We start from the raw sequence: 22,241 nt of genomic DNA on the forward strand, positions 1-22,241 counted from the left end.
AGTATTCTTGTGAGCCTCACTTCTGCTGCCTAAAAGATTCCATGGTAATTTGTCACCATTATCTATTGCTTTACTAATGTAACTTAGGTAAATTATTATAATCTCATTAAAAATATTTCAGTATTTCCTTTACAACTTTGTTCAAAGTCATCTAACGAAAATTAGATTAATAAAACATCTGTCTTTCAATACAGTTCAAAGTATTCTAGCAAGATATGTGCATGCCCATTAATTCTGCAGTAAGAAGCAGAATTTAAAAAGCTGCTTTTAGCGATCAGGACAAGTAGCCACATCTTCCATTTTTCTTGAAAACCCATCTGTAACGTAGGGTGTTCAATTCAGCCCCCAAATCAAATATCCTGGCCTCAGTTAACAACACATTTCACTGAGCAAAACTGTCAACACTCAAGGCACATTGGGATCAATAATCTTCCTATGCCTTAAAAGATTATAAAATGTTCTGTTTTCCTATTAACTTCCCATTTTCTGCATCTGTACTGCTCATATTTCCCTGATAGCCTGGGACCACACATAATCTGGTCCCCCACAGCTGTCTCTACGGCTCACACAAGAAATGTCTTTCTAGGATAGACTCTAGTTTACAGTCAAATAATTCCTGTGGGCTCACTTCCAGTTGCTCATTGGCATCTAATAACACTGAGCCTAACAGGCAACTAAACATATTCTATTTATCCTCAGGTGCTTGTCTTCAAGGAAAAAAAAACACATTATGTTACTACGGAGTACATTACCAATATTACAATATCATTACCATGCGATGTTGCTGTCCTACCTCTTCTCTTTCCTCTATACTTTGCCTGAATATAGAATCCACACAGGCTCTCAGCTCATAGGAGCGTCACAATTGCTTTTCTTTTTTTTTTTTCCTCCAGCACCACACTAGTCTACATGCTAGCTGAATTTGATGACAACAGTAATACAGCACTGCAATGGAAAACTAAGTGACGATATATGAACAAGATTGTGACCCCTGCAGCAATTCAAAAGCAACATTATTTAAGTGCATCCCTAGTATTTCTGAGGAACAGTTCCTATGTCTTAATTAAAAAAAAAAACCACACTATAATTTAATAGCATTTTAAATAGTTCTTATCTTTGTACTGTAAAAAATAGGATGGCTCTACATTTGGGATACAGAGCTTTTGGGAAGAAGAATATACCACACCTGTTTCCGTGGCATAAGGAATGTGACAAGAGGATCTGTGACTATTTTCTGGACAGGTCAAACGTGGTAGGAAAAAAAATCAAGTTCTTAATTCTTTGAAAAAGCTTTCCACAGGGACCTGTCACTGAGGAGTTTAAAGCTCTCTGCTACAAGGTTTGTCTTCCTATACGTTTCTGTACCAGCACCCCTTGGGAGTTAGCCCTTAATAATAAATAATAATGTATGTTGTAGGGTAGCTAATTTTCTGCCTGAAAAATAGTATCCACTGATATTGTCTACTCTTTTCTATATTAGTGGGCATAATATTTCAAAGGAATTAATTGCTAAAATTCTCATCAAATTCAGTGGAGTCGAATTCAGACCCGATGCTTAAGATACGTTTGATAATTTTCAATCCTACATTTATTAGCAAATATTTCATGTACAAAGACTGGCAGTGGCTGTGACTGAAGTCTGCTGTTAAAAGAGACTCCTCTGCACTTCCACTGTAATGGTCTTCCCCCACAATGTTTTCAAGGCATTCCCTTGCTAAGGACACTGAGAAGAAGAAGTACAAATGATTCCACTGTTCCCACTGCTACCCTTCTAAGGCAAGTATCACCCACTGGTCTGAACTGCAGTAGGTTACCTGAGCTAATACAACGTATGGATCAGGATGTCTAACTGTCTCATTTAACCAGCTGAAAAAATTTTTTTTTGCCTTGCAGTCTCCCAATCACTTCCACAACATAATTGGTTTTACTAGCATCCTTATGCGATGCACTCAATAAATTGGGAATAAATACCCCTGAACACTTGAGGTAAAGCTGAACACATCTTCAGAGACCTTTTTTTCTTAAGTGAAATCAACAATCCATGCTAAGCCATTATTAGTAGCACAAGGTGGAATTTCTATCCTAGAAAAACTTTATTTCAAACACTTCATTCAAAGCCTGCAACTGATCTTGGAAGGAAAAAAGGACCACATCACTTAAAAAACTCCTTATCGTTACCTTCTGCAGGCCTGTCTTATCTTCCTGTCCCAACTCTGACACGTATACCAGGTCCCCACAGAAGGATTTCAGTGTCATTGCAGGAACTTGTCAGAAGAGTGCAGTGTATAGTAAGAGAGAGTAGTACGGGTGTCATGCAACAAGTCTTGTGAGCAGAATTAATATCCTTCGTTAGATAGGCTGGTGCAGATGAATAAAAGTTATGGGTCCAAATGTGTGTCTAGCTACAACATCTGGTCTAACTGCAGTTCCTATCTTTTCTTAGAAATGTTGCTTAAACAATTAAAGTTGCAGTAAGCATCTTCCATTAAAAGGAGGCTGGACTATGTGTCCTCAGTAATGCCTTGTGTGCAGACTGCCTGTGGTGCTTGATGACATGACACCTCATAAAATTACCTCCATCTTAAGAACTCAGAAGTTTTATAGCAGAGTACATCTAATGGATGCTTGCAAAAAAACTCCACTTCTTTGTTACAGGAAGTAAATAGGGTGAGAACTCGTTCAATATTTAGGTACTTACATTCTGCTCTAATTCTAAACTAATGTACTTAGTATATAATTTTGCAACCAAGCAGTGTAATAGAATCGAATGCCGTAATGCATAACACTTTTCATCCCGTATGCTGCAGCCAGACAGCTTTTTACAATTAGTACTACCACTTTTTTTTTTTTTTTTTTTTTTTTTTTGAAGTAATACAAGTACAGTCATTAAGAACCACAATGAAATACGCAGGATGCTCACAGTTTTCTTTTATCTTCAGTGTGAAGAAAAAGGAAAGAAAAATAGATTATCTAATGTGACTAGAAGATGCATGCATAGCTAAGAATGAATACAGACTGTGTGCTCAAAAAAAGCATTAAAGCATTAGGGCAGGCATTAGTAATCCTGCACTATGTACTTTAGAATAACTCACTGCCAGAAAGATAGATGGTCGAGATAAAAATAAAATAAAACAAACAAACCAGCAAAAAATATAAGAAATTTTGTAAATTCCTCACCCAGGCTAACAGAAACATTTGTAGCAACAATATGGGGATATTTCAGTCAGTCACAAAACAGCCTGATTGAACGAGAATGCTTAAAGATAAATCACAGCTTGTGATTGCGTGAGCATCAATTATTTTAAAACGTTGCACTGTTTCTGCAAATTGCATTTAGTAAAACTGCACAAAAGCTTCAAATCTTCTCCAAGGTGAGCACATTTTGATTGTGGTGGCTCCTATAATTTCACATCTACTTATGCAGTTACACACATTCCTGCACCTTGGCCAGAGGCACTGGGCAGGGCCATGCTGCAGGGAGCAGCGTGGCTCCAGCTCTTTGCCCTGGCTTGATCCTGCTCCCCCCTAATTTCCTAATTTCCATGCAGCTCATGGCCCCTTGCACACTTACACCATTAGTTTGCTCAGAGTCCCTGGTGTGTGACCCTCTGTGTATATGTTCTCTCTTCATTTTTATTTGCCTTCCCTAGGCTAGGGTGCTCAGGGCAAGGCTCAAACAGTTTCAGCCACTCGTGAGATAGATGGAGAAGATGGGTACGGGGCTGTGCCTTGCACAGACACCCAGCTCCTGCTCCAAATACTGGAGGGCAGGTGTCAAAACCTCATGGTGAGCCAGGCCCCACCACCCCTTTAGTAGCATCCTGGGTGAGGAGAGGGAGCTGGCAGCTGGCAGTGAGGCAAAGCCAATCAGGCCATGACGCTAGGCTAGGCAGGCCACAGCATGGCTCCCCCTCCACTGCCAGATGCCAGAGCCAGGCGCTGGGATGGTGCTAGGGTGAGAACAGGCAGCAAACAGCCAAATTCCACCTGCTGCCTTTGGGATAGTGTGCCAGGGCTCCACAGGGGCTGGAGGCACAGCCCTTGACCCTGCCTCATCCTCACTCCTTCTGGGAGCAGCCCGCAGGTGGCTCTGTGAAGGGGGACCCCGCTCCTGTCCCCTGCCTGGATGCAACGCACATGCACAGCAGAGTTAAATACAGTGCCACCTGTAGAGGTGCTTTCCCTCCAATGTTAACCTTCTGCTTCTCCCATATGTTCCCTTACAGGCCAAGTTTTGTTCATAAGCAGAACTGTATTAGAGCTAAGAAACGACAGCTGAGCTTTACCTGTGTAATGTCAAAATCAGAAGTCACCTGACTTTGATAAATACAGTTTTTGAAAAAGAATAATTTTAATTTAAATACATTTCACCTTTTCCTCCCATACTGTAACTTCTTAGGACTAATTTGCATTCACGAGATAAATGAAATTTGATAGTCTTTGTCATGAAACATTTTGATCTGTGCCTGGCAGGAGATCAGTGAGAAGACTCAGATTGCCTTATCTCAGTGTCCTTTCTGCAGCATTCCCACTTCACATCGTTATTGCGCTCCAAATATGCCCAGTTCTCCATTTGTAGAAAGCATTACAGAATTCAGATACAATCTCTGTTAATTTTGGGAAGAGCAGAAAAACCAACTATACTGTGCTATAACGCAAAATATAGCATTAATAACTCAAGTAACAGATGAAATATACACACATGTTCTTAATAAATTCCTATTAATTCCTATCAAGAATAACAAAATTGGACAATAAAGATGCTTGAGGTTTCTCAGTTTCTCTGCTTGGTATCTGAAAACAGACTTTGTTTGCAGACTGGCTGAAATCCTTACCAGTCCTAGAGAAGTGCTAATGGTTGTGAGGGATGCCCCAAACACATTATTTGGGGAGATGCTTTGAAGAATGAAGGGCCTCTGTTTTCCAGTGAGTTGTACCTATGCCCAATAACGCTCATCCATGATGTGAATTTAAAATAATCCTGATGAGATTGAGGGAAGGGGAGGGAAGGGACAAATGGCAATAAGCAGACAGACTTTGACCCTTTGTGTCAGAAAACAAAGCCTTCTGGTTCAAATGTGTGTTAGCGTTCCCACTTGACACGGTTTCAACAAACATATGCGCATTCTGGCTTGAGCCTGTCCCTAAAGGATACTAAGACCAAGCAAAGCTTGCTTACAAGTCGCCCAAGCACAACACGATGGTTTTAAGTGGAAACAAATGAATAGAATAGATGTAATTAAAAATCCAAACTGAATTAGGCAAAATTGCTACAGCAAAGTCAGCGAAGGGCAGGAATGGAGCATCTGAAATGGTTATTTGGCATAGGGTCACCATGAAGATGAATTAGGGTTAATTTTCTGCTGGAGCGTAGGTCAGGCACTGTGCTGTGGCAGAATGCTTGTTTTACTGGATATGTTTTGGCCTACTTACAACTTTAGAAAATAAATATTACAATGTTAAATTAAATATGCTCTGTGACAAGGACTTGCAAGATTGGGAGAATGTGATTTATATGCAATTGGCTCATATATACCATCTAATATGATATGCACAGTGTAACGAAAGCTCAGGGGTCTGATCTGCAGTGCAGAAATGCTTTACAATCCTCTCTCAGGTTGCCTGTTGTTTTTCCTTCCCTTTTTTTTTTCCTTTTTAATGACTACATGAGTTAATTAGTGGTTATGTACTCTGTCTCTTTGCCTGGCCTAGCTTATCCCTTCTGCAATAAATCTCCTTTCTTTCCCTCTCCCAAGGATCATTACAACATTAGCCAGCACTGTCAACAAAACTAATTGAAAGCCACCTGCTTTTAGGATCACCCTAATGAAAAAGAGCAAAGTTAAGAAACAAAATTCAATCAACTTGCTAATAGTCTGCAAGTTCCTATTAATTCACACAAATATGGAGGCAGAAAAAAACCCCACAAGATCCTTCTTTTTCATTACTAACCTCATCGTCCACTCCTCCCTACATTTATATAATTAGAAATGATTATTTTTGTAACCTAAATCTCTCATCACTCCTTAAAGTGGAACTAATGGTATTACATTTTGTCTTTTACGCTACAGCTGTATGAAAAAGGAAAGTACCTGCAAATAACCTTCCTATTATAAGCGATCTGTTCTCTCTGCTAAACATTTGAGCACCTTTTAATCAGGTAGGTCTAGATTCAGCAAAACTTTAGAGACGTGTAAGTCCACGTAAGCACTTACGCAAATGATCTGAGTCTCATTGTCTTTGATGAAATTCAAGCACCTGCAAAAACCTGAAGAAAGGCTGAATGGGCAGGACTGAATTGGTATGGATTTCTGGAACTCAGTGTGTACAACCCTTCAGCACGTGCTGAATCTCAGGCAGGTGATTAAGTGCTATTGAAGTCGATAGGAAATAAGCATGTGCTTCAAGATAAGTACTTTGCTACCATCGCATGGGAGCGCACAATTTAGTCAAGTGAGTGTCAGTAAGGAACACATTCTTGATGGCTAAACTGTTTCCCATAAGTAGTTTCCCTGCTCGTCCTTAATTGTGGAGAAAAAAGCCTTGAAAAGGATATAAACGAATGATTTGTTTCTGTTAGGCCAGCTGAAGAAAAATACTGAGAAAAGAAAAATAAAAAGGGAAAGCACAAGACCGACAGTACTAATGACTGTTACAGTAGGGCTTTGATGGCCCAGCAAACTGGAGGTCCCACTGTGCTGGATGCTGTGCAAACATGTCAGAGAGGGTGTTCAGTAAAGGAGCGCTGCCTGAAAACATGACACGTGGAAGTCCCTTTGAAGTCAGTCAGAATCCAGGCATGCAAACAGTCTGCACCATCGGGCCATACGTTGCAAACTATGTGATTAATTGCTATCAAGTGTGCTGAAGCAGAAGACAATGTCTCTCATACTGCCGCCACCAAAAATACAATCAGCTGTGGAAAAAAATAAGGTCACGGATAATATATTGGTGGTATTTAATAGACCACTGTTTACTTCCCAGGACTGTAAACATATCATTATTTTTCCTACTTCAAAAGATTAAAAACATCATTTAAATGAAATACATTTAAAACAATGCAGGTGACATGCAATATGGGATAAAGTCTACCTTCATGCAAATGTATGCATCTCTCATTGATTACACTAACGAGATATGCAAAGAAGATCAGAGGAATATAATTTGATCCATCCTTTTCAGAAGCTACTTGGAAATTCATGCTAGATGTAGTGTGCCTGCATACACAACAGAATAAGAAGAGTGAAGAGTAGTACTGCAGATCCTTGCCAGAGAGGGCAAATTCCTCCTGCCCTGTAAGCAGACTGATGCCTACCGGAGGTTGGGGACCCAGGAAGAAGGAGAGCTCCCCGGTTTGTGAACCCACTGTTTCAACAGTGCAGTCAGTACTACAACAAGCATAAAAAGTCTTAAAAACAGAGTAGTACAGAAGAATGAAAGGGAGGGAAAAATACCAGTCAGGAATAATTATCACAGTGTATAAAACTTTCCACTCCTTTATTATCATAAATTGCAAAGTTTTATTGATGCATATTTTATCACAGCACTCTTGCCATATGTGATCTGAAGATTCAGAGCCTGTCCCCAGGGACAACGGTACTGATACAGATAATCAAGAATTCCTTTTATGCTTCTCTCAACACAGCCACAGCTCAGATTGAAATTAACATCTTTTACAATGAAACACCAGTTTGCTGCCACAACTAGACATGACAGCTGGAGAGAGAGGCTTTTCCTTCAAGTCTTAGTTTCATTACAGACTGTGAAGATGTAAACTATGTACAAAGCAACGCGGATGGTCACTAGACACCAGGAAAGAGAATCTGCCTGAAACCTGACACATGAAGAAATGGGGGAGATATTTTTCAAAATAAAGCCAGAGATGAAAAGCCAAGATCAGAGGCAGCCCCTAAAAAAGCAATGAAGAGGAATCCTAGAGCTTTGAACTTCTGCAGTTTAAACTGCATGGGATGCTTTGGGCGATGTTCACACAGGCGCATATACAGGGATGGAATCCCTGCCCAAGAAGAGAACCAGCATAGGGCACTATACCACTTAAATCCTCCAAAGCGAGGTTTTTAATCATTCTTCCATGTAATGGGGAGCACAGAGTCATGTGAGCACCGTGGGATCACCAAGGCATTCACTCCTAGTTGTGTTTTTAGGTTTCCCGTTTCCACTCGCAGATGGGCCTCATTTCTCACGCTGTTGAGAAGAGGGGCATGGAGGTTGTTTTGCTCTGTTCCCCATGGGGTCGTATGTCACTGAAGCATCTGAGTGCCTTCCTGTAGATCATTAAACAACCAACATCTGCCATGTGGTGTGCATTGTCCCTCTCTTTGCAAGGGAGGCCAGGGTATGCAGTGTGGTGTTTTGTTTTGACTGGGCTTTGTTTTTGTTGTTTTAAATCTACATGCTGCCAAATGTTAGGAAAATAAAAAAGCAGCACTTGGCTTGTGAAGAAGAAGGAAGCAGGGTCTGCGATGGTCATTACTTTCTGAGGGCATTAGTGCCAAGGTCTCAGGGTGGCTTTCCAGAAGCTGTAACCTCATCGTGGCTGCTAGAAATGTGCAAACTTCACAGAACATCACAGGGAGCTAGAGATGATAATGCACTGGAATCACATCTCTTAATGTGCAAAATTGTTTCAAGTCCAGCTTTGAGCACGTATCTACCTACGACAACATTGCATGCATGTTGTTTTGCTGCCTTGTACATTTTTCTCTCTACACGTTGCATTAAACATTACTTCTGCAGTTGAATACTATGGACAAACTCATGCTAAAGCTTGCATAATAGCAAGCCCACTTTATGGCCATAATCAAGTAAGACAATGAAACAGAAGGCTATGAAAAGAAGATGGGTATATGGCAGAAGTGCACCGTAAGGATTTAATTCACATCAGCAACAGAAAAAAACAGCACTAATGGATTAGTTACCTGAGACTTCAGTGAACAAAAAGGACAGGACCTCTTGCCCTACATTAGGAGATTGTGACTTTTCCTTTCCTGAAGCTGAGAAATTTTGGGAATTTCTTGCTCCTCACCCCACTGGAAGAGCACATCTCTTGTGAAGGGCTGATTCTGAAGCCCTCAAATCTTTCTGCAATCACAAAGGAGATTCTTTAGAGGGCTACTCAATCTCTTTTCTATTATATTTTTAATTTACACATTTCCCAGAGTTCTCTTTTATAAGATGCTAATATTGGAGGGATTTAATATTGGAGCCAGTCTTGTGCACCACAAGGAGAACCCATAGGTTCAGACAATGAGGATTTCTCCAGTTTTATGCACGTACACACATAGTGATGGCTGCAGCCTCACTCACACAGTAATGTCCAAGTTAGCCAAGGACCATTTGAAGAGAAATGTAGCAGTACATATTATTTTTTTCTTTTATAAGAGATTGAGGATACTTACTATGGCCATACAATTTTTATATCAGACTGAAAAACAATATTTTTGTCTCACAAGAAGTTACGGTATTTGGTATTTTTCCCAAGTCAGGCTAAAATGCAAAAATAACACAATTTTTCTCCCTATAAACATTTAAAGATTAGTTTTAAGAAGCAACAATTGTAACTTCAATGTTGTGAAATGAGTCATTTTGAAGTTTCTGAAATAAAATATTTAGTGCTGGGGGCAGAAGGGTTGTGGTGGCATCACTCCTTGATGCCATCTAAATGGCCATGTCTGGGAGCTGATGTCCTTGGTCCACTTGTCTCTGTCTAACCCATGGGTCCTTCTCCTCAGTCATGCTTAGAGCCCCACCAGATATGACAATCTCACTCTCAAGATACTTAAAACCAGCACAAAATCCCATCCCAAACACAAAATATATGTCAGCCACATTTTCCTTTGTGGAACAATTTGCCAAAAGGTCAATTTTCGCTAAGAATATTTTCAAATTTAATGGACTCCCTTTTCCAACAGGGAAATACTTAATTTGACACTTCTGTGATCAAACCAAGCTGTTTTATTATTGCTTGCTTTTTGAATCCTTTGAGTGGGACTATCAAGGCAGAATACCTGGTATGAACACTATTATCAAGCTAGCAACTCAGTGTGATGTCTAGCTAAAGAACGCCTTTGAAAATCTTTTCAGATTAATCTTCCTTCAGAACAGCAGATTTTTAAAGTACTGTTTACAAGCAACCCTGCTCACCGTTCTTTTCATAATAATGTTGGTTTAAAAAATTATTTTACACCTGGGCATCAAGAAGAACAATGGGTATAAACACCTTCCCGTAACCCCTCTAATAAAGTAGAGACCTCCTCAGGAATCTGGGTAAGACCTGCTCTGATGGATGGAACCTCCAAGCTGGAGGGGGTCATCACTGTAACACAACAATAACAGTAAGCTAATAAAAAAGAAACAGAGATCATTGATCAAGTAAAAATCAGTTGCTTATTATGAACCAAATTCAGACCCTCCCTAGGTGAAATTAATTCTGATTTCACCAGTGTAACCAATCCCATCGACGCCAGTCTATTAAAGCCAAATAACATAGATACTGCTGTGTTGTAAAGATCTTTTACATCTTTCTTTGAAATATCTGACATGGGTCATTTTTCCAGACAAGACGCCAGAGCTATTAGAACACCAGTCTGTCCTGAGATTGTAAATCCTGGATCTTTAAGATAGATAGGGTGTAATTAAAACTAGAATTTGGCCTGTGGGGCTAGATCTGAACCCACTTAAATCACATTCCTTTCACTGCTGTACTGGTGTAAATGGTATTTTTATGTATGTGTCCAGAAGAGAACTCAGCTGCAATATTTCATTTCTACTGCTGAAATATTAGCATTAAAAAAGCAGTATTTTACAAAAGCCATATAAACATAGAGCCTATAATACAATCAATTTTGCTGGAATTATTTTATACAAACCTTCATCTTTGAAATGATATCCCTTCCTTTGTGGAATGGCTGAGAACTTAAAAATGTTGTTTGAAGTAAGACGCAACAGTACATTAACCAGTAAAAATCAAAGTACTCCTTTTTTTTTCCCAAGTCCAGAAGAATTAATTTTGTTGCCACTAAGAAGTGCAGACACCCAACTTTTGAACAGGAACTGACCTACTATTTCTGAAAGCCCTGAATGCAATTAGCTTCTTGTAAGAACCATCTTTCAAGTAGTCTTTTTCTGCCTCTGAACTCCGAAAGCTGCTCATCAGATCCAGTAAAATTAGAATATTAAGAGAGTACCATTTATCATGCTCGACAGATTTGTTAGAAGCACACTCATCCAGTTAACCAACACTGTTGAAGTTTCTTTTAAAGAAGAATGCTCTTCCCAGTAATCTTAAAGATACTGTGACAATTTTCCTGATGCATTAATTCCTACATCATTCTTCCCCACTGGTGTTTCTCCAGCAGTGGGTTGGAAGCAGTGCTGCCCTAGGCAGTGGTGTTCAGATGGCAGAAGAGTAGGCAGGGAGCTCTCTTTGGCTACAGTGTGGTGCTAGGGCATCCAGGTTCAGCTTCCTCAGGGCCGTGCACACAGAGCATTGTTACTGATAGGTCTCCAAAGCAAAGAGCACTGCCATCGCCCAGACCGTAGGGCTTGTGACCCATGGCTCAGAAACTGCTGACACAAGGAAGATGGATGCATCTGATGGATGTAGCATGGGAGGAGGAACCAGGAGCCTGAATCCAGTGTTAGCTTCCCCTGACCTTGCACCTTGGTAGCTCACAGAGTTCTCTGGGACTGCTTTATCATTGCTCTGCCTGGTTTTATTGTGCTGGTCAGAACATGTTCAAAATCTTGACCTATTCATTCCTAAATGTAAATGCTCTGACAGCACTTTTGTCTGAACATTTTCTAAAGGCTTTGGTTTCTTTCTGAAACGTGATGATTTTGAAATCGAAGGTTTGGCAGAACAGAACTATGATCTCCCAGCTCTGGTATTTGGACTGCAAGCCCTTCAAGGCAGCACTGTTTCCTACATGTTTGCACAACACAGGGGTCTGTATCACCCTGTTTTAAAGGTGCACCTGCAGGCACCTTTAAAACACAAATGATAGCTATTAATAACAGCTTTATTAATAAAAGTTTTATTTCTGCCTGGTCTCATAAATGTAAAACCCACACAGTTTCTCAAGTGTCCAGATCCACTGTACAGCCAAAAGCAATCCGAATCCCTGCTGGCTCAGAACCTCCTGAAAACAAACTCATTTCTGCCCTTACCTAGATATATGATGCAATCAGAAGTGAACTGACTTTTGCTAACAGAGTGTCTAGCAGTGGCAGAAGTTGTGCCAAGGCCGGGCCATTTCTCCACCCCATCCCAGTCTCCCTTTTCACCCTCAGCTGCTTTTGCTTGTGGCTCTCATTTATTGGCATTGGTATCTTGGAAGTTGAAACTTGGAAGTTTCAGATGGGGCAGAACCATTCCTTCCTCTCTGTTTCTTTATACATTTCATACACCATGCTTGTGATTCTTTTAGTTCCAGTGGTTTGTGAGACAGGAATATTGAGATTATCTCACAGATGTTGATAATACCCCACACATGGCTGGGTACAAGAGCATAAAACACTGGGTCTCCCTCTTCCCCTCTCTTTCTTTTTTACATCCTATAAACATTACTGGAAAAAATTGCTCTGCAAAGTCATAAATAAAGTATACTTGTCAGAAGCTACAGTCTTAAAATATTCTAACGGTTTGCTTGTGTTCTTTCCATAAATTGTTTATTGGTCAATATGGCTAGAACTTTCAAATGCATCCTCCTTTGCAGTTTTCTGATATTATCTGTGTTCTAAGTATTTCCATCTAGTACCGAGCTTTCAAGAAAAACAGTTTCTACCTTTTTTCATTGATTACAGAGAGATCTTTCCAATGCTGAACATGTAGATTATGCAGCATTACGTTACTCTGTTTCTAATCCTTACAGAGATTGCTAGCAACCTGCTAAAGGAGAACAGTATGATTATTTCTAAAGTTATGATTGGCAGTGGGATTATGCAGCAGGAGGAAGCTTTTCAAGTGGTCTCTGTATATGCAGTAAAACAAATCAGGAAAGAAAAACCTCTGTATAAAATACCACTCTAATTTGTATTCTACTTCACTACGTCATGTAAATGTTCTTCAAGTAACAGTCTGACATTGCAAAATGGTACCCTGATGAGTAAATTACCATAGAAAGAAGTTCATCAAAGTGATGATTTCAGACATGTGTCTGAATAGCCTGTGAGCATACAGAACCAAAGCCATCTCTTCAGCCAAAGATGACACCAATCATTGACATATGAGAAAACAGACTTTCTTCTAACTCTCCTGGAGCCCTGCAATGCAGGGGTTCTTCCTAGAAAATAATTATCCTACATGGGATGGTATTTTATATCAGAAATTAAGTGGTTTGTTCCCTTTTTTGTAGTGCCTAAAAAGACAGACCAATGGACCTAAGAAAATTATAAATCCACATAACAGCTGATAGATTGGATATTTGCAGCTAGCAAGTCAAATACATTATGACATTTGATAATTGCTTCTTCAGTAAATAACTTGGTAAGCTCTTGGAGAGAGGAAGAAGGTAATTTATCTCAGAATAAAAACAGTTTTGGTCCACCAGCTCTTTGAGGACAATTTGGTAGGTAACTGCAGCTACTTTGGGAATTTTGATGCTCAGCGATCATTAAAAATAATGGGAATGTAGCGTCCAGATCCTATAGTAGATTCAAAAATCTTCATCATGCACTCCTGTGGAAATCATATTTTGCCCATGGCACAGATATTAACACTGAAGCACTCATATCTCAGCAAAGAAAGAGAGCAATGGGATAAAAAAATCTTTCCAATAGTTATCTAGAACCATTTCACTGATGCTTTATTAAATTGTCACATGGCAAAGAAAACAAGTCGCACACCTTGTAAGTTATTTTTTATATAAATATTGAATTTCCAGCAAAACAAGGACCTCATAATTAAAGAAATAAAACTAGGAAACCATTTTAATCAAAATGCATTTTTCAAGGCGGGGAATACGGATTAAAAAATAAATACCTACCTGCCACACTTCATTATGCATAGTTATTCTGCATAAACACCTCTACAACCTAGTAAGAGATTGCAGAGGTAATACAGTGGAGCTTCTCTCCAGTGAAGAATGAATTCTTTGGGAGAACCCAGAGGTGAGAAGCAAACAAGTGTCGTGGAGATATGGATTTGTTAATAGGGAATAGTTAAAAGTTTTGCAGGGTATCGCCACTGAGAACCATGGCTCATTCATTATCTCACTAATAGGCAAGTGTTTAGTAGTCATCATAACATAAATGAATTTTAATGGGAGCTCCTTCCACTGCCATAGAGCAGCATGACAGAATGCATGATGGCACTTAAAGAGCAATATCGGGCAGATGGGCAAGAAAACAGATAGACAGAAACTGTCAACTGAGTTGCTGGTTGAGTGCATTTGTTGGAGTCTTTTCATTATTATCTCCTCTATCAATTTGAGTCTAACAACTTTCATGTCAAGACGTACCATGTACGTACATGAGTCATTACAAACAGCATACCTCAATCACAGCATACTGAATAAAACGCAGTTCCACCATGCCCTCAGCAGTGCCCCTGAACACACTCTAATGAGAATTAACCCTTCAAAAGTCTAGAATACCAAGAAGAGCTTAGCCGTGAGTCAGTACCAAATTTCTATACAATGGTTCAATTTCTGATGTATATAACCCTAGTATCTACGACACACTGGCAAAAGATGCCTTTCTCTTGGCTTAGAGATGAACTACCTGAAATTCCACACACAAAACAAGGAACCTGATTTTCTTATAAAACCCCTCCAATACCAAGTACTCACCCCAGAGGCTTCTTGTGGGATCTAAGTGATATTCCTCCAGTCTTTATTACCACAAACTGCTCTGCTTTCTGCCATGCTTGTCCACAAGCCGGCAAGTTTTTTGTCTCCCTTTTGTATCAGTTCTTCTCCAAGTCACTGCCAAATTCCATACCTGTCACTGATCCAATCTGTCCTTTTCTGTCTGTTATTTTATTAAGACATTTGCCATTTCTTTCTCTCTGCTTCACTATTCAAATCCTCTGCTTTCTTGCTCTCCTGCAGCTTCTTCCTCTGTTCAGTCTCTGCAAGGTTTTGTTGCTATTATCATCATTTTCTCTCAATGTGCTCTCTGTACTCTTGAAGGCTGCTTTGACAGATCCTCTCTTGTCATCTGCTTGAAGGCTGATTTCAGCTTTTCCTTACAGCACTGTGCCTATGTGCCTCCTCTGCTACAACTTCTTGGCATTCAGCATGTTCTACCAGGGCAATTTGTCTGCTTCTTCCGGCTCTTCCTCCCAAGGAGGGCTGATGGGATGTAAGGTGTGCAGGGCTGTGGGCCACAGGCACTGGTCTGGGTCAGGAGTTCACTGATGCCTTTCCAAGGGTCTGGTAGCTCTTCCTGTTGTCACTATCAAGCTTGGTTTCTATTCATTTGACAAGATCTCCCCTGGGTGCTCATGGGGTGTCCTCAAATAGGGTGCTTGGGGGCAGGCTTCCCATCAGAATAAATTTAACTGCTTGTGTTCATTCTCCCTTGCTACAGAGAGAGATGCTCATGAAGAGCTGGCACCCCTAATTGCTTGCATGATGCCTGCCCATCTCCATCACTTTCTGAAGGGGACATAGGAATACAGCAAGTCTATATAGGAAACACGAACCAAACAGGTAAGTGCAATGGATCCTCTCAGGAGATATGGTAGTGGTAGACACATGCAGCCCTGAAAAGAAACTCAGACACAAACCACTTATCCATACTCTTCCTCAAACCTCCTTTAATGGAAGGAATTTCTCTGCCCTACGTAGCTTCATACATCCTTGAGCAGGCATGCTGATTTCTCTTATACTTCTTTGTTACTCTAAACACATATTTTTGTGAAGCAAGACCTTCAAGTCAAGCAATAAGTAACGTGTACTTGAGTGGTTAATGAACTCCAGATAACATTTGGACTGGAGGGCAAAACTTCAGATTTTCTGCTGGGAAACACTTCTTAACCGTTTAGGAAATGCCATTTTCCAGAAGTTAGTCTCCTAATTCTCACTGTGGAACTTGACCTGTTAAATCACCTCTCTCCTTTTCAAAAGTATCTTAAAATTAAAGAACAGACTAATTTCAGCAATGGGCTAAGCACACAGAAGACATTCTATATATAATAACCTAGTGAGGTACCTATATTCTTCTTAAGAAGTTTGCCAAGTATTTTAATTTATGCTACATCATGATGGCAATCGTAAATTAAATTCATACAAGCAAGGAAATTTATAGTTAAGCCTTTCACTCAATCCTTAACTTGCTTCCCTGTAACTAAGTTACATATTGCAAGGGCTCTTAACTATGTGTCACAGTACCTAGGCAGAAAGGTTAATTATGTAGACTTTTTTTTTTTACCTTTGATTTGCTTCTGTAGTAAGCTTAAAGGAATCATGTAGAATAATTCATCCCCAGTGTGCTGTCAGTTTGAAAACTGTTAGGAACTCTTGGGCTGTGTTGCTGGCTGCTGCATGCGTCAACAGGGCAAACCCCACATAGTTTGGCACTGGGCTTGCTCCATCAGTTATCTATATATAGAGAAGGTCAGAAGCATGAAGGACTTCTGTCCTTCAGAAAAAAAAGTGCACTGGGGGCAGCTTTGGGTGCCACAACATAAGGAGGGCATAAAACTGTTAGAAAGTATCCAAAGAAGGGCTATGATAATGCTGGAGGGTCTGGAGGGCAAGGTGTATGAGGAGTGGATGAGGCCCCTGGGTCTGTTTTGCCCAGAGCAGAGGAGCTGAGAGGAGGCCTCATGGTGGCTGCAGCTCCTCATGATGGGAGTGGAGGGGCAGCGCTGAGCTCTGCTCTCTGGTGACAGCGACAGGGCCTGAGGGAATGGCACATTTCTTAGCATATGAACTATATTAAGTTTTCAAAGTAAAACAAGCTGTTTAAAAGACAGTACCTCCCATGACTGCATAAAATGCCCCTTTCATGCACAAATTCTTTACGTGAGGGCCCAAGTTAACACCTTCACAACAGCGATGGTCTCTCAAGTCTGCAAATACTTTTCAAAGGGGAATATCGTTGTGACAAGCTTGGTAGTGTCAGAGCTGGTGAATTTTAAGCATTTAATTTTAGATGAAATGTATGTAACTATGGTAAAAATTCCTCTGAAAAAGTAGGTCTTACACATGTATTGCAGCCAGTATTCACAGTTCTATCCTTTTTTAATTACCCTAGGCATGCTGATTAAAGAGCTACAAAGTAGGCTATTTAAAATTGAGTTTTACAGTGATTTAATGGGCACAAAAAGCATACAGAATTAGAAAACATTTACTTCTCTTCCCCTTCTTCTTATATTGCCAAATATAGTTAAATCAAATTTGTTTTAAAAACAAATATTCCCAGGGTGAGGACTTTCCTATCAACTTCCAGTTTCAAACAAGTTGCTACGGCAGAATTAGAAACCTCTGGCAATTTTTCCCCAATGAAATGTACATGATGACATATCATTAACCAGCAGCATTACACCACTAGAAGACTATGAGTGCCTTGCACGCCTCAAACTTCCCTTTCCTTAAGTACAATGCCTTAGAGGCAGCAGTGTTTAAATAGTACAAAGTACTCCACTACCACCAGCCTGAATCTTTATTTAGGAGAACAAGCTTCGCATTCTTTCCCACTAATGCAGTATATGGGCACATTCGGCTCCTCCATAAAACACACTCATACACTATTCCTGTCTAGAACAGGGTACAGTACTGACATGACAGATTCATGTTCCCAGCTGTGACATAAGGGTTCTTTGACAATACCACAGTGAAAGCCCTATTAAGAAAACATGTGCCGGACAGTGCATCTGATGTAGTTAAATGCTATAAAAGATTTTCCAGGTGTTAATGAGTTCCACGAGTAGAATGACAATGAGATAGATCTGTGCACTTGGAAATTCTCAAGAAACAGGACTCTGACTCTCAGAGAGACAGACAAACAGCGCTTTATAAGCATCACTGGCCACACTCTGCACCTGACGGCATGAGGTGATGAGCCACCCTGACTATTCACTGAGGGAACTGTTCACTGAGGATCATTTGCATAGGAAAAGACAGACTTTCATGCCTTCCTGCAGTTTACTACATCCTTTTTGCTTTGCTCAGTTGCTGAAAAAGCACTAGTTATTTCCAGCCCCTTTTATATTATTTTTTTTCCTAAAGAGAAGGAAAACATTATGTCTGCAACTTCATGTCTCGGCCTTCGTTCTATGAGGGATCCAGCTTGACCTGGTACAGACGAGATACAGCAATTTAACCCATGTTAAATACCACTACTTACAGTTTAAAGGATAGTTTAAAGAGATACTGTTCTGCATACTTCGAAACAGCACTGGTTGTAATTTTTCACAAAAATGTTGGGGCTTAAGATACATATTTTCCCTGAAAATAAAAGAAGGCGAAGAACAAATGGTATGAAAAAATATGCATGGACTGCCCTGAAAATTTCAACCACAATAATTCAGAAGATGTGCAAGGCAGTATCTTGAGCATCAGGTGCCTAAACCAGAATTATTTTTTGTATAATCTGTTGACTTGATAAAAGATTGTTTCATTTTTTTTTAGGATGAGTGACTTTCATGTTTACTGTCCCATGGGAGCAAAGTTTTGTTTTATCTGTAGATGACAGGTACAGTGTGGGAAGCCTGCAATGCAGATATTTCCATGCTGTTGTGACCACAACCTCAGCCTTTATTCCGACACACAACTGCATCTATTAAAAAAGATAATTTTGTCTCTGTGCAAACTCCAGCCCAATTTTCCTTAGAGGGTGTGCCCAGTAATACTGGGATCAATGGAGAGTCTCCTACTGTAAGTTTATTTCCCACAGTGACAAGCCAGAGTTATTTTACCTTGCTTTTCCAATCTTTTTTCCAGTCCCAAGTTCACTTCCCACTCTTCCCCTACCAAAGAGAGTTACTCTCTTAAATGTACTTGGAGAACCAAATTTTCTCAAATGCATGAGAAGACCAGATGAAGAGAACGAGCAAGCAAATCTAAGAGTACATTGACACAGATTCTTGAAATTAATGTGTTAAGGGTTAAAATTCCTCTGGCTTGCCAGGTGTTCTGTGCAAATGCTGCATTCATACAACATAGTATCTGACCATTTAACCATATGTCAAACAAACTCTGCTATGACAACCAGATGTAGACAGTGCCATAGAATGAAATTATCATTTTATTAATTACCCTTTAATTAGTTGATACAGCAGAGAACATGCAGTAATTTAGTCATAATTGGCCTGACTGAGACTCAGTACTTACACGGATGGAATTTGTTTGTGAGACTACTTGTTATGAATAACAATTATGTCTGTGACAATGCAATTTTATTATGAAGATGTACTGTGATTTTCAAACAACTTTTAGGTATAAGAGAGTATTCAGTCTTTGACTGAAATTCAATGGCAAATGTTTCCTTGAATATCAGTGTATAATCCTCTGTGTATTTTGTTAAACATGTTGTAACAATGCAAGAAAGACCTCTTCCCCAACTTACTGTGATGCCCCAAATATGTTTTCATTGCATTTTATTAAAGAGGAGCCATTTGATAAATGTTGTATTTGGGAATGCAGAAAAAAACCCCACTACACTCCTCTCAAAATCATGTTACAGATTATTCTCAAATTTAACATCATCTTTATGTAAGAAAATCACTATGCGGACTTTTTAGAAACATTCTTTGTCACAACATCACAAGCAGAAACTTGAGCAGTCTCCTAAGTGATCACTTGATCACTACACTTTTGGAATTGCTTTAACAAGAGCAGAACACTCCTAGGTGTCTCAGAGTGCAAATAAAGCTAGCAACATACCACTCTAGACTGTACTAGCAAGCAAAATGCCTGGAAGACTTTCTTTCAATACACCTTGCAATTAAATCAGGAATGCTCTTTGTAGACAGAATACCAGTATCACTGCGGTAGGACAAAGCACATTCAACAGCTTAATAATAATGCTTGCAAAGCAGATTTAAACCATGCATATCTACTTGATTTTTTTAGCATCACTTTGGACAAAACTCTGGAGTCACCTTTCTGTCCTCACTGCCCTAGACTCTGTGACCTGAGCAAAGACTGCAGCATTTTGTGTTTGTTTTGTACCACTGGATAGACAGTACGCTTCGTGTTCTCTCCACCTTTCTTCCCACAAAAATCTAGCAAAGTGCAGATCAAAACTTACAACAAACTCATCTTCAACAAAACACAACAAATTGTTCTACTTTTGAGAGCCGAATGAAAGGTCTATTTCTGTTTGATGATTTTTTTTTTTCTGTAATGGGTGGCTCATAGCTTTCTGCATGAGCAGTGACAGAAAATTATACTTAACTGAGCTTCTCTTGCCCAACTCCAGCACCTTTATTTATTTACTTAATGATGGACGGGCAGGCTACATGGATGTCTCTGAATGGATTGAATCTTTCATATAACTGCTCTGAAGTCCACAAAGTCATATGAGGGATGAATGTGTCTCCTTTACAATCAGACTTTTAAACACTCTTCCACTTTACTCAAATGCCTATGAACTTCTTTGGAAGTTTTCTTTCTTTTAAACACAGCACTCATCCTTCCTTTGTGACAATTAACCCATTAGAATGCTTCCCTAACATGAACTAATACATATGAAAAAACATTCTGCATAGGAAAGAGAACCTTTCTAGCCTGTGGTGCCATCTTTCACTTCCTATCAGTGAGTCCTATTCTAGTGCTTGTAAGCACATCTTGCTCGACAACTTACAGCCTCCCCCAGTACAAGCACACACAGGTTGCGCTTTCCTACTGCGTCACAGGGAACAGCTCGCAGTGCAACAAGAGAGCATTTCATTAGACTGCCATGGAAGAGTCATTGCTGCAAGGAGCTTGATTTGAAGGGGGGCACAATCACAGCGTTAAAAACTCAGAACAGTTTACCAATAAAACCTTGTGTGCCTGCTTGAAAAATGTCTTGGAGCAGCACAAAAGCTGGCACCATTAGCTTGCATCCCTGCTGAGCTGGCAATAAAGTGTACACATAAGTAAAATGCATTAATTGCTATCAGTCAGTCTAGCTCAGACATTCATTCTCCTGGCATCTTCAGATTTCATTTCCATAAAATGCGATTTCTCTAAGTCTCATAATTTGATTTTGTCCAGCCCACAATGATGTTGACACAGTGGCTGCAAAAGCACAATTACACCCCGGCTGTACAAAGGTGTTCTCTCTCTAAACAGACCGGCACCCACGTGCTCTCAGCCTCAAAAGAAAAACCTGCGGGAGAGGAAAAAGTGATACATTTTCCTATCATTTTCCTATTGCTGTTTTTCCTCTCTTCCCCCTGTATTTTTCCTACTGTGCACTACTGATTGCTGCACTTTAAGATCAGAATGAACAATTAACCGCCTAATTATTCTAGTCACACCGAGCCACAATGAAATCTTTATTCAGTGTTTACAGCAATCTTTGGCAGAGACTGTCTTGCTGTTTTTAAACCAAGAAGAACTGCTCCCTTTGGCTCCCCTCAGCATCAGCTGCCTGGGATTCGGAGCTGGATGCCAATAATCAGCCTTCTTTTTCTCTTCCAGAGTGGCTATTTTTTTTTAAGGGTGAAAAGACCTATTCTCATCAACTCCCCATATATTCTGCCTGATTTATGTCCCAGCCACTGGGGCTCTTCCTTCCGTATCTTTTACCATTCGCGCCCGCTCACCCGCCCCGCTCCCCCCGCTCCCGGTGCCGCTCCCGCAGCGCCCTCCGAGCCCGGAACCCCGCGGGGGGCTTCGCTGCTTCCTCGGGAACCCCGGCGGGGGTATCTCCCACCACTCGCCGCGCACCGCCCGCACCTCCTCCGCAGAAACCCCCGCGATTCGTGCCCCGGGAAAGTTGGAGGCGGCCTCCCCGTGCCCCCGCTCCGGCTCCGAGTGTCCCCGCCGCGCGTCCCCGGGACTCCCCCTCCCCGCCCGCCGCACCTGGAGTCGGGGGCGTCCCGGGGCAGCTCCGGAGCGAGGCGCGGTGGGATTGCCCCGAACCCAGCCCTGGGAGAGAGGATGGTAGGGGAGGGGGGGCTGGAAAGGAGGAGAGGAAATAAAGAGGGGAAAGAGAGAGAGAAAAGGGAGAAGGAGAGAGAGAAAAGGGAAAGAGAGAGAAAAAGGGGGAAAGAGAGAGAAAAAGGGGGAAAGAGAGAGAAAAAGGGGGAAAGAGAGAGAAAAAGGGGGAAAGAGAGAGAA

The 22,241-nt window shown here is 40.6% G+C and overlaps 1 protein-coding gene across 3 annotated transcripts in view; it reads right to left on the reverse strand.

The window, feature by feature from the left end:
- Positions 1–22,241, reverse strand: part of CDH20 (cadherin 20) — a 112,594-nt gene that overhangs the window by 89,755 nt on the left and 598 nt on the right. The window lies entirely within an intron of this gene.

This window comes from Numida meleagris, chromosome 2, assembly GCF_002078875.1.
Source record: "Numida meleagris isolate 19003 breed g44 Domestic line chromosome 2, NumMel1.0, whole genome shotgun sequence".
Lineage (NCBI taxonomy): Eukaryota > Metazoa > Chordata > Aves > Galliformes > Numididae > Numida > Numida meleagris.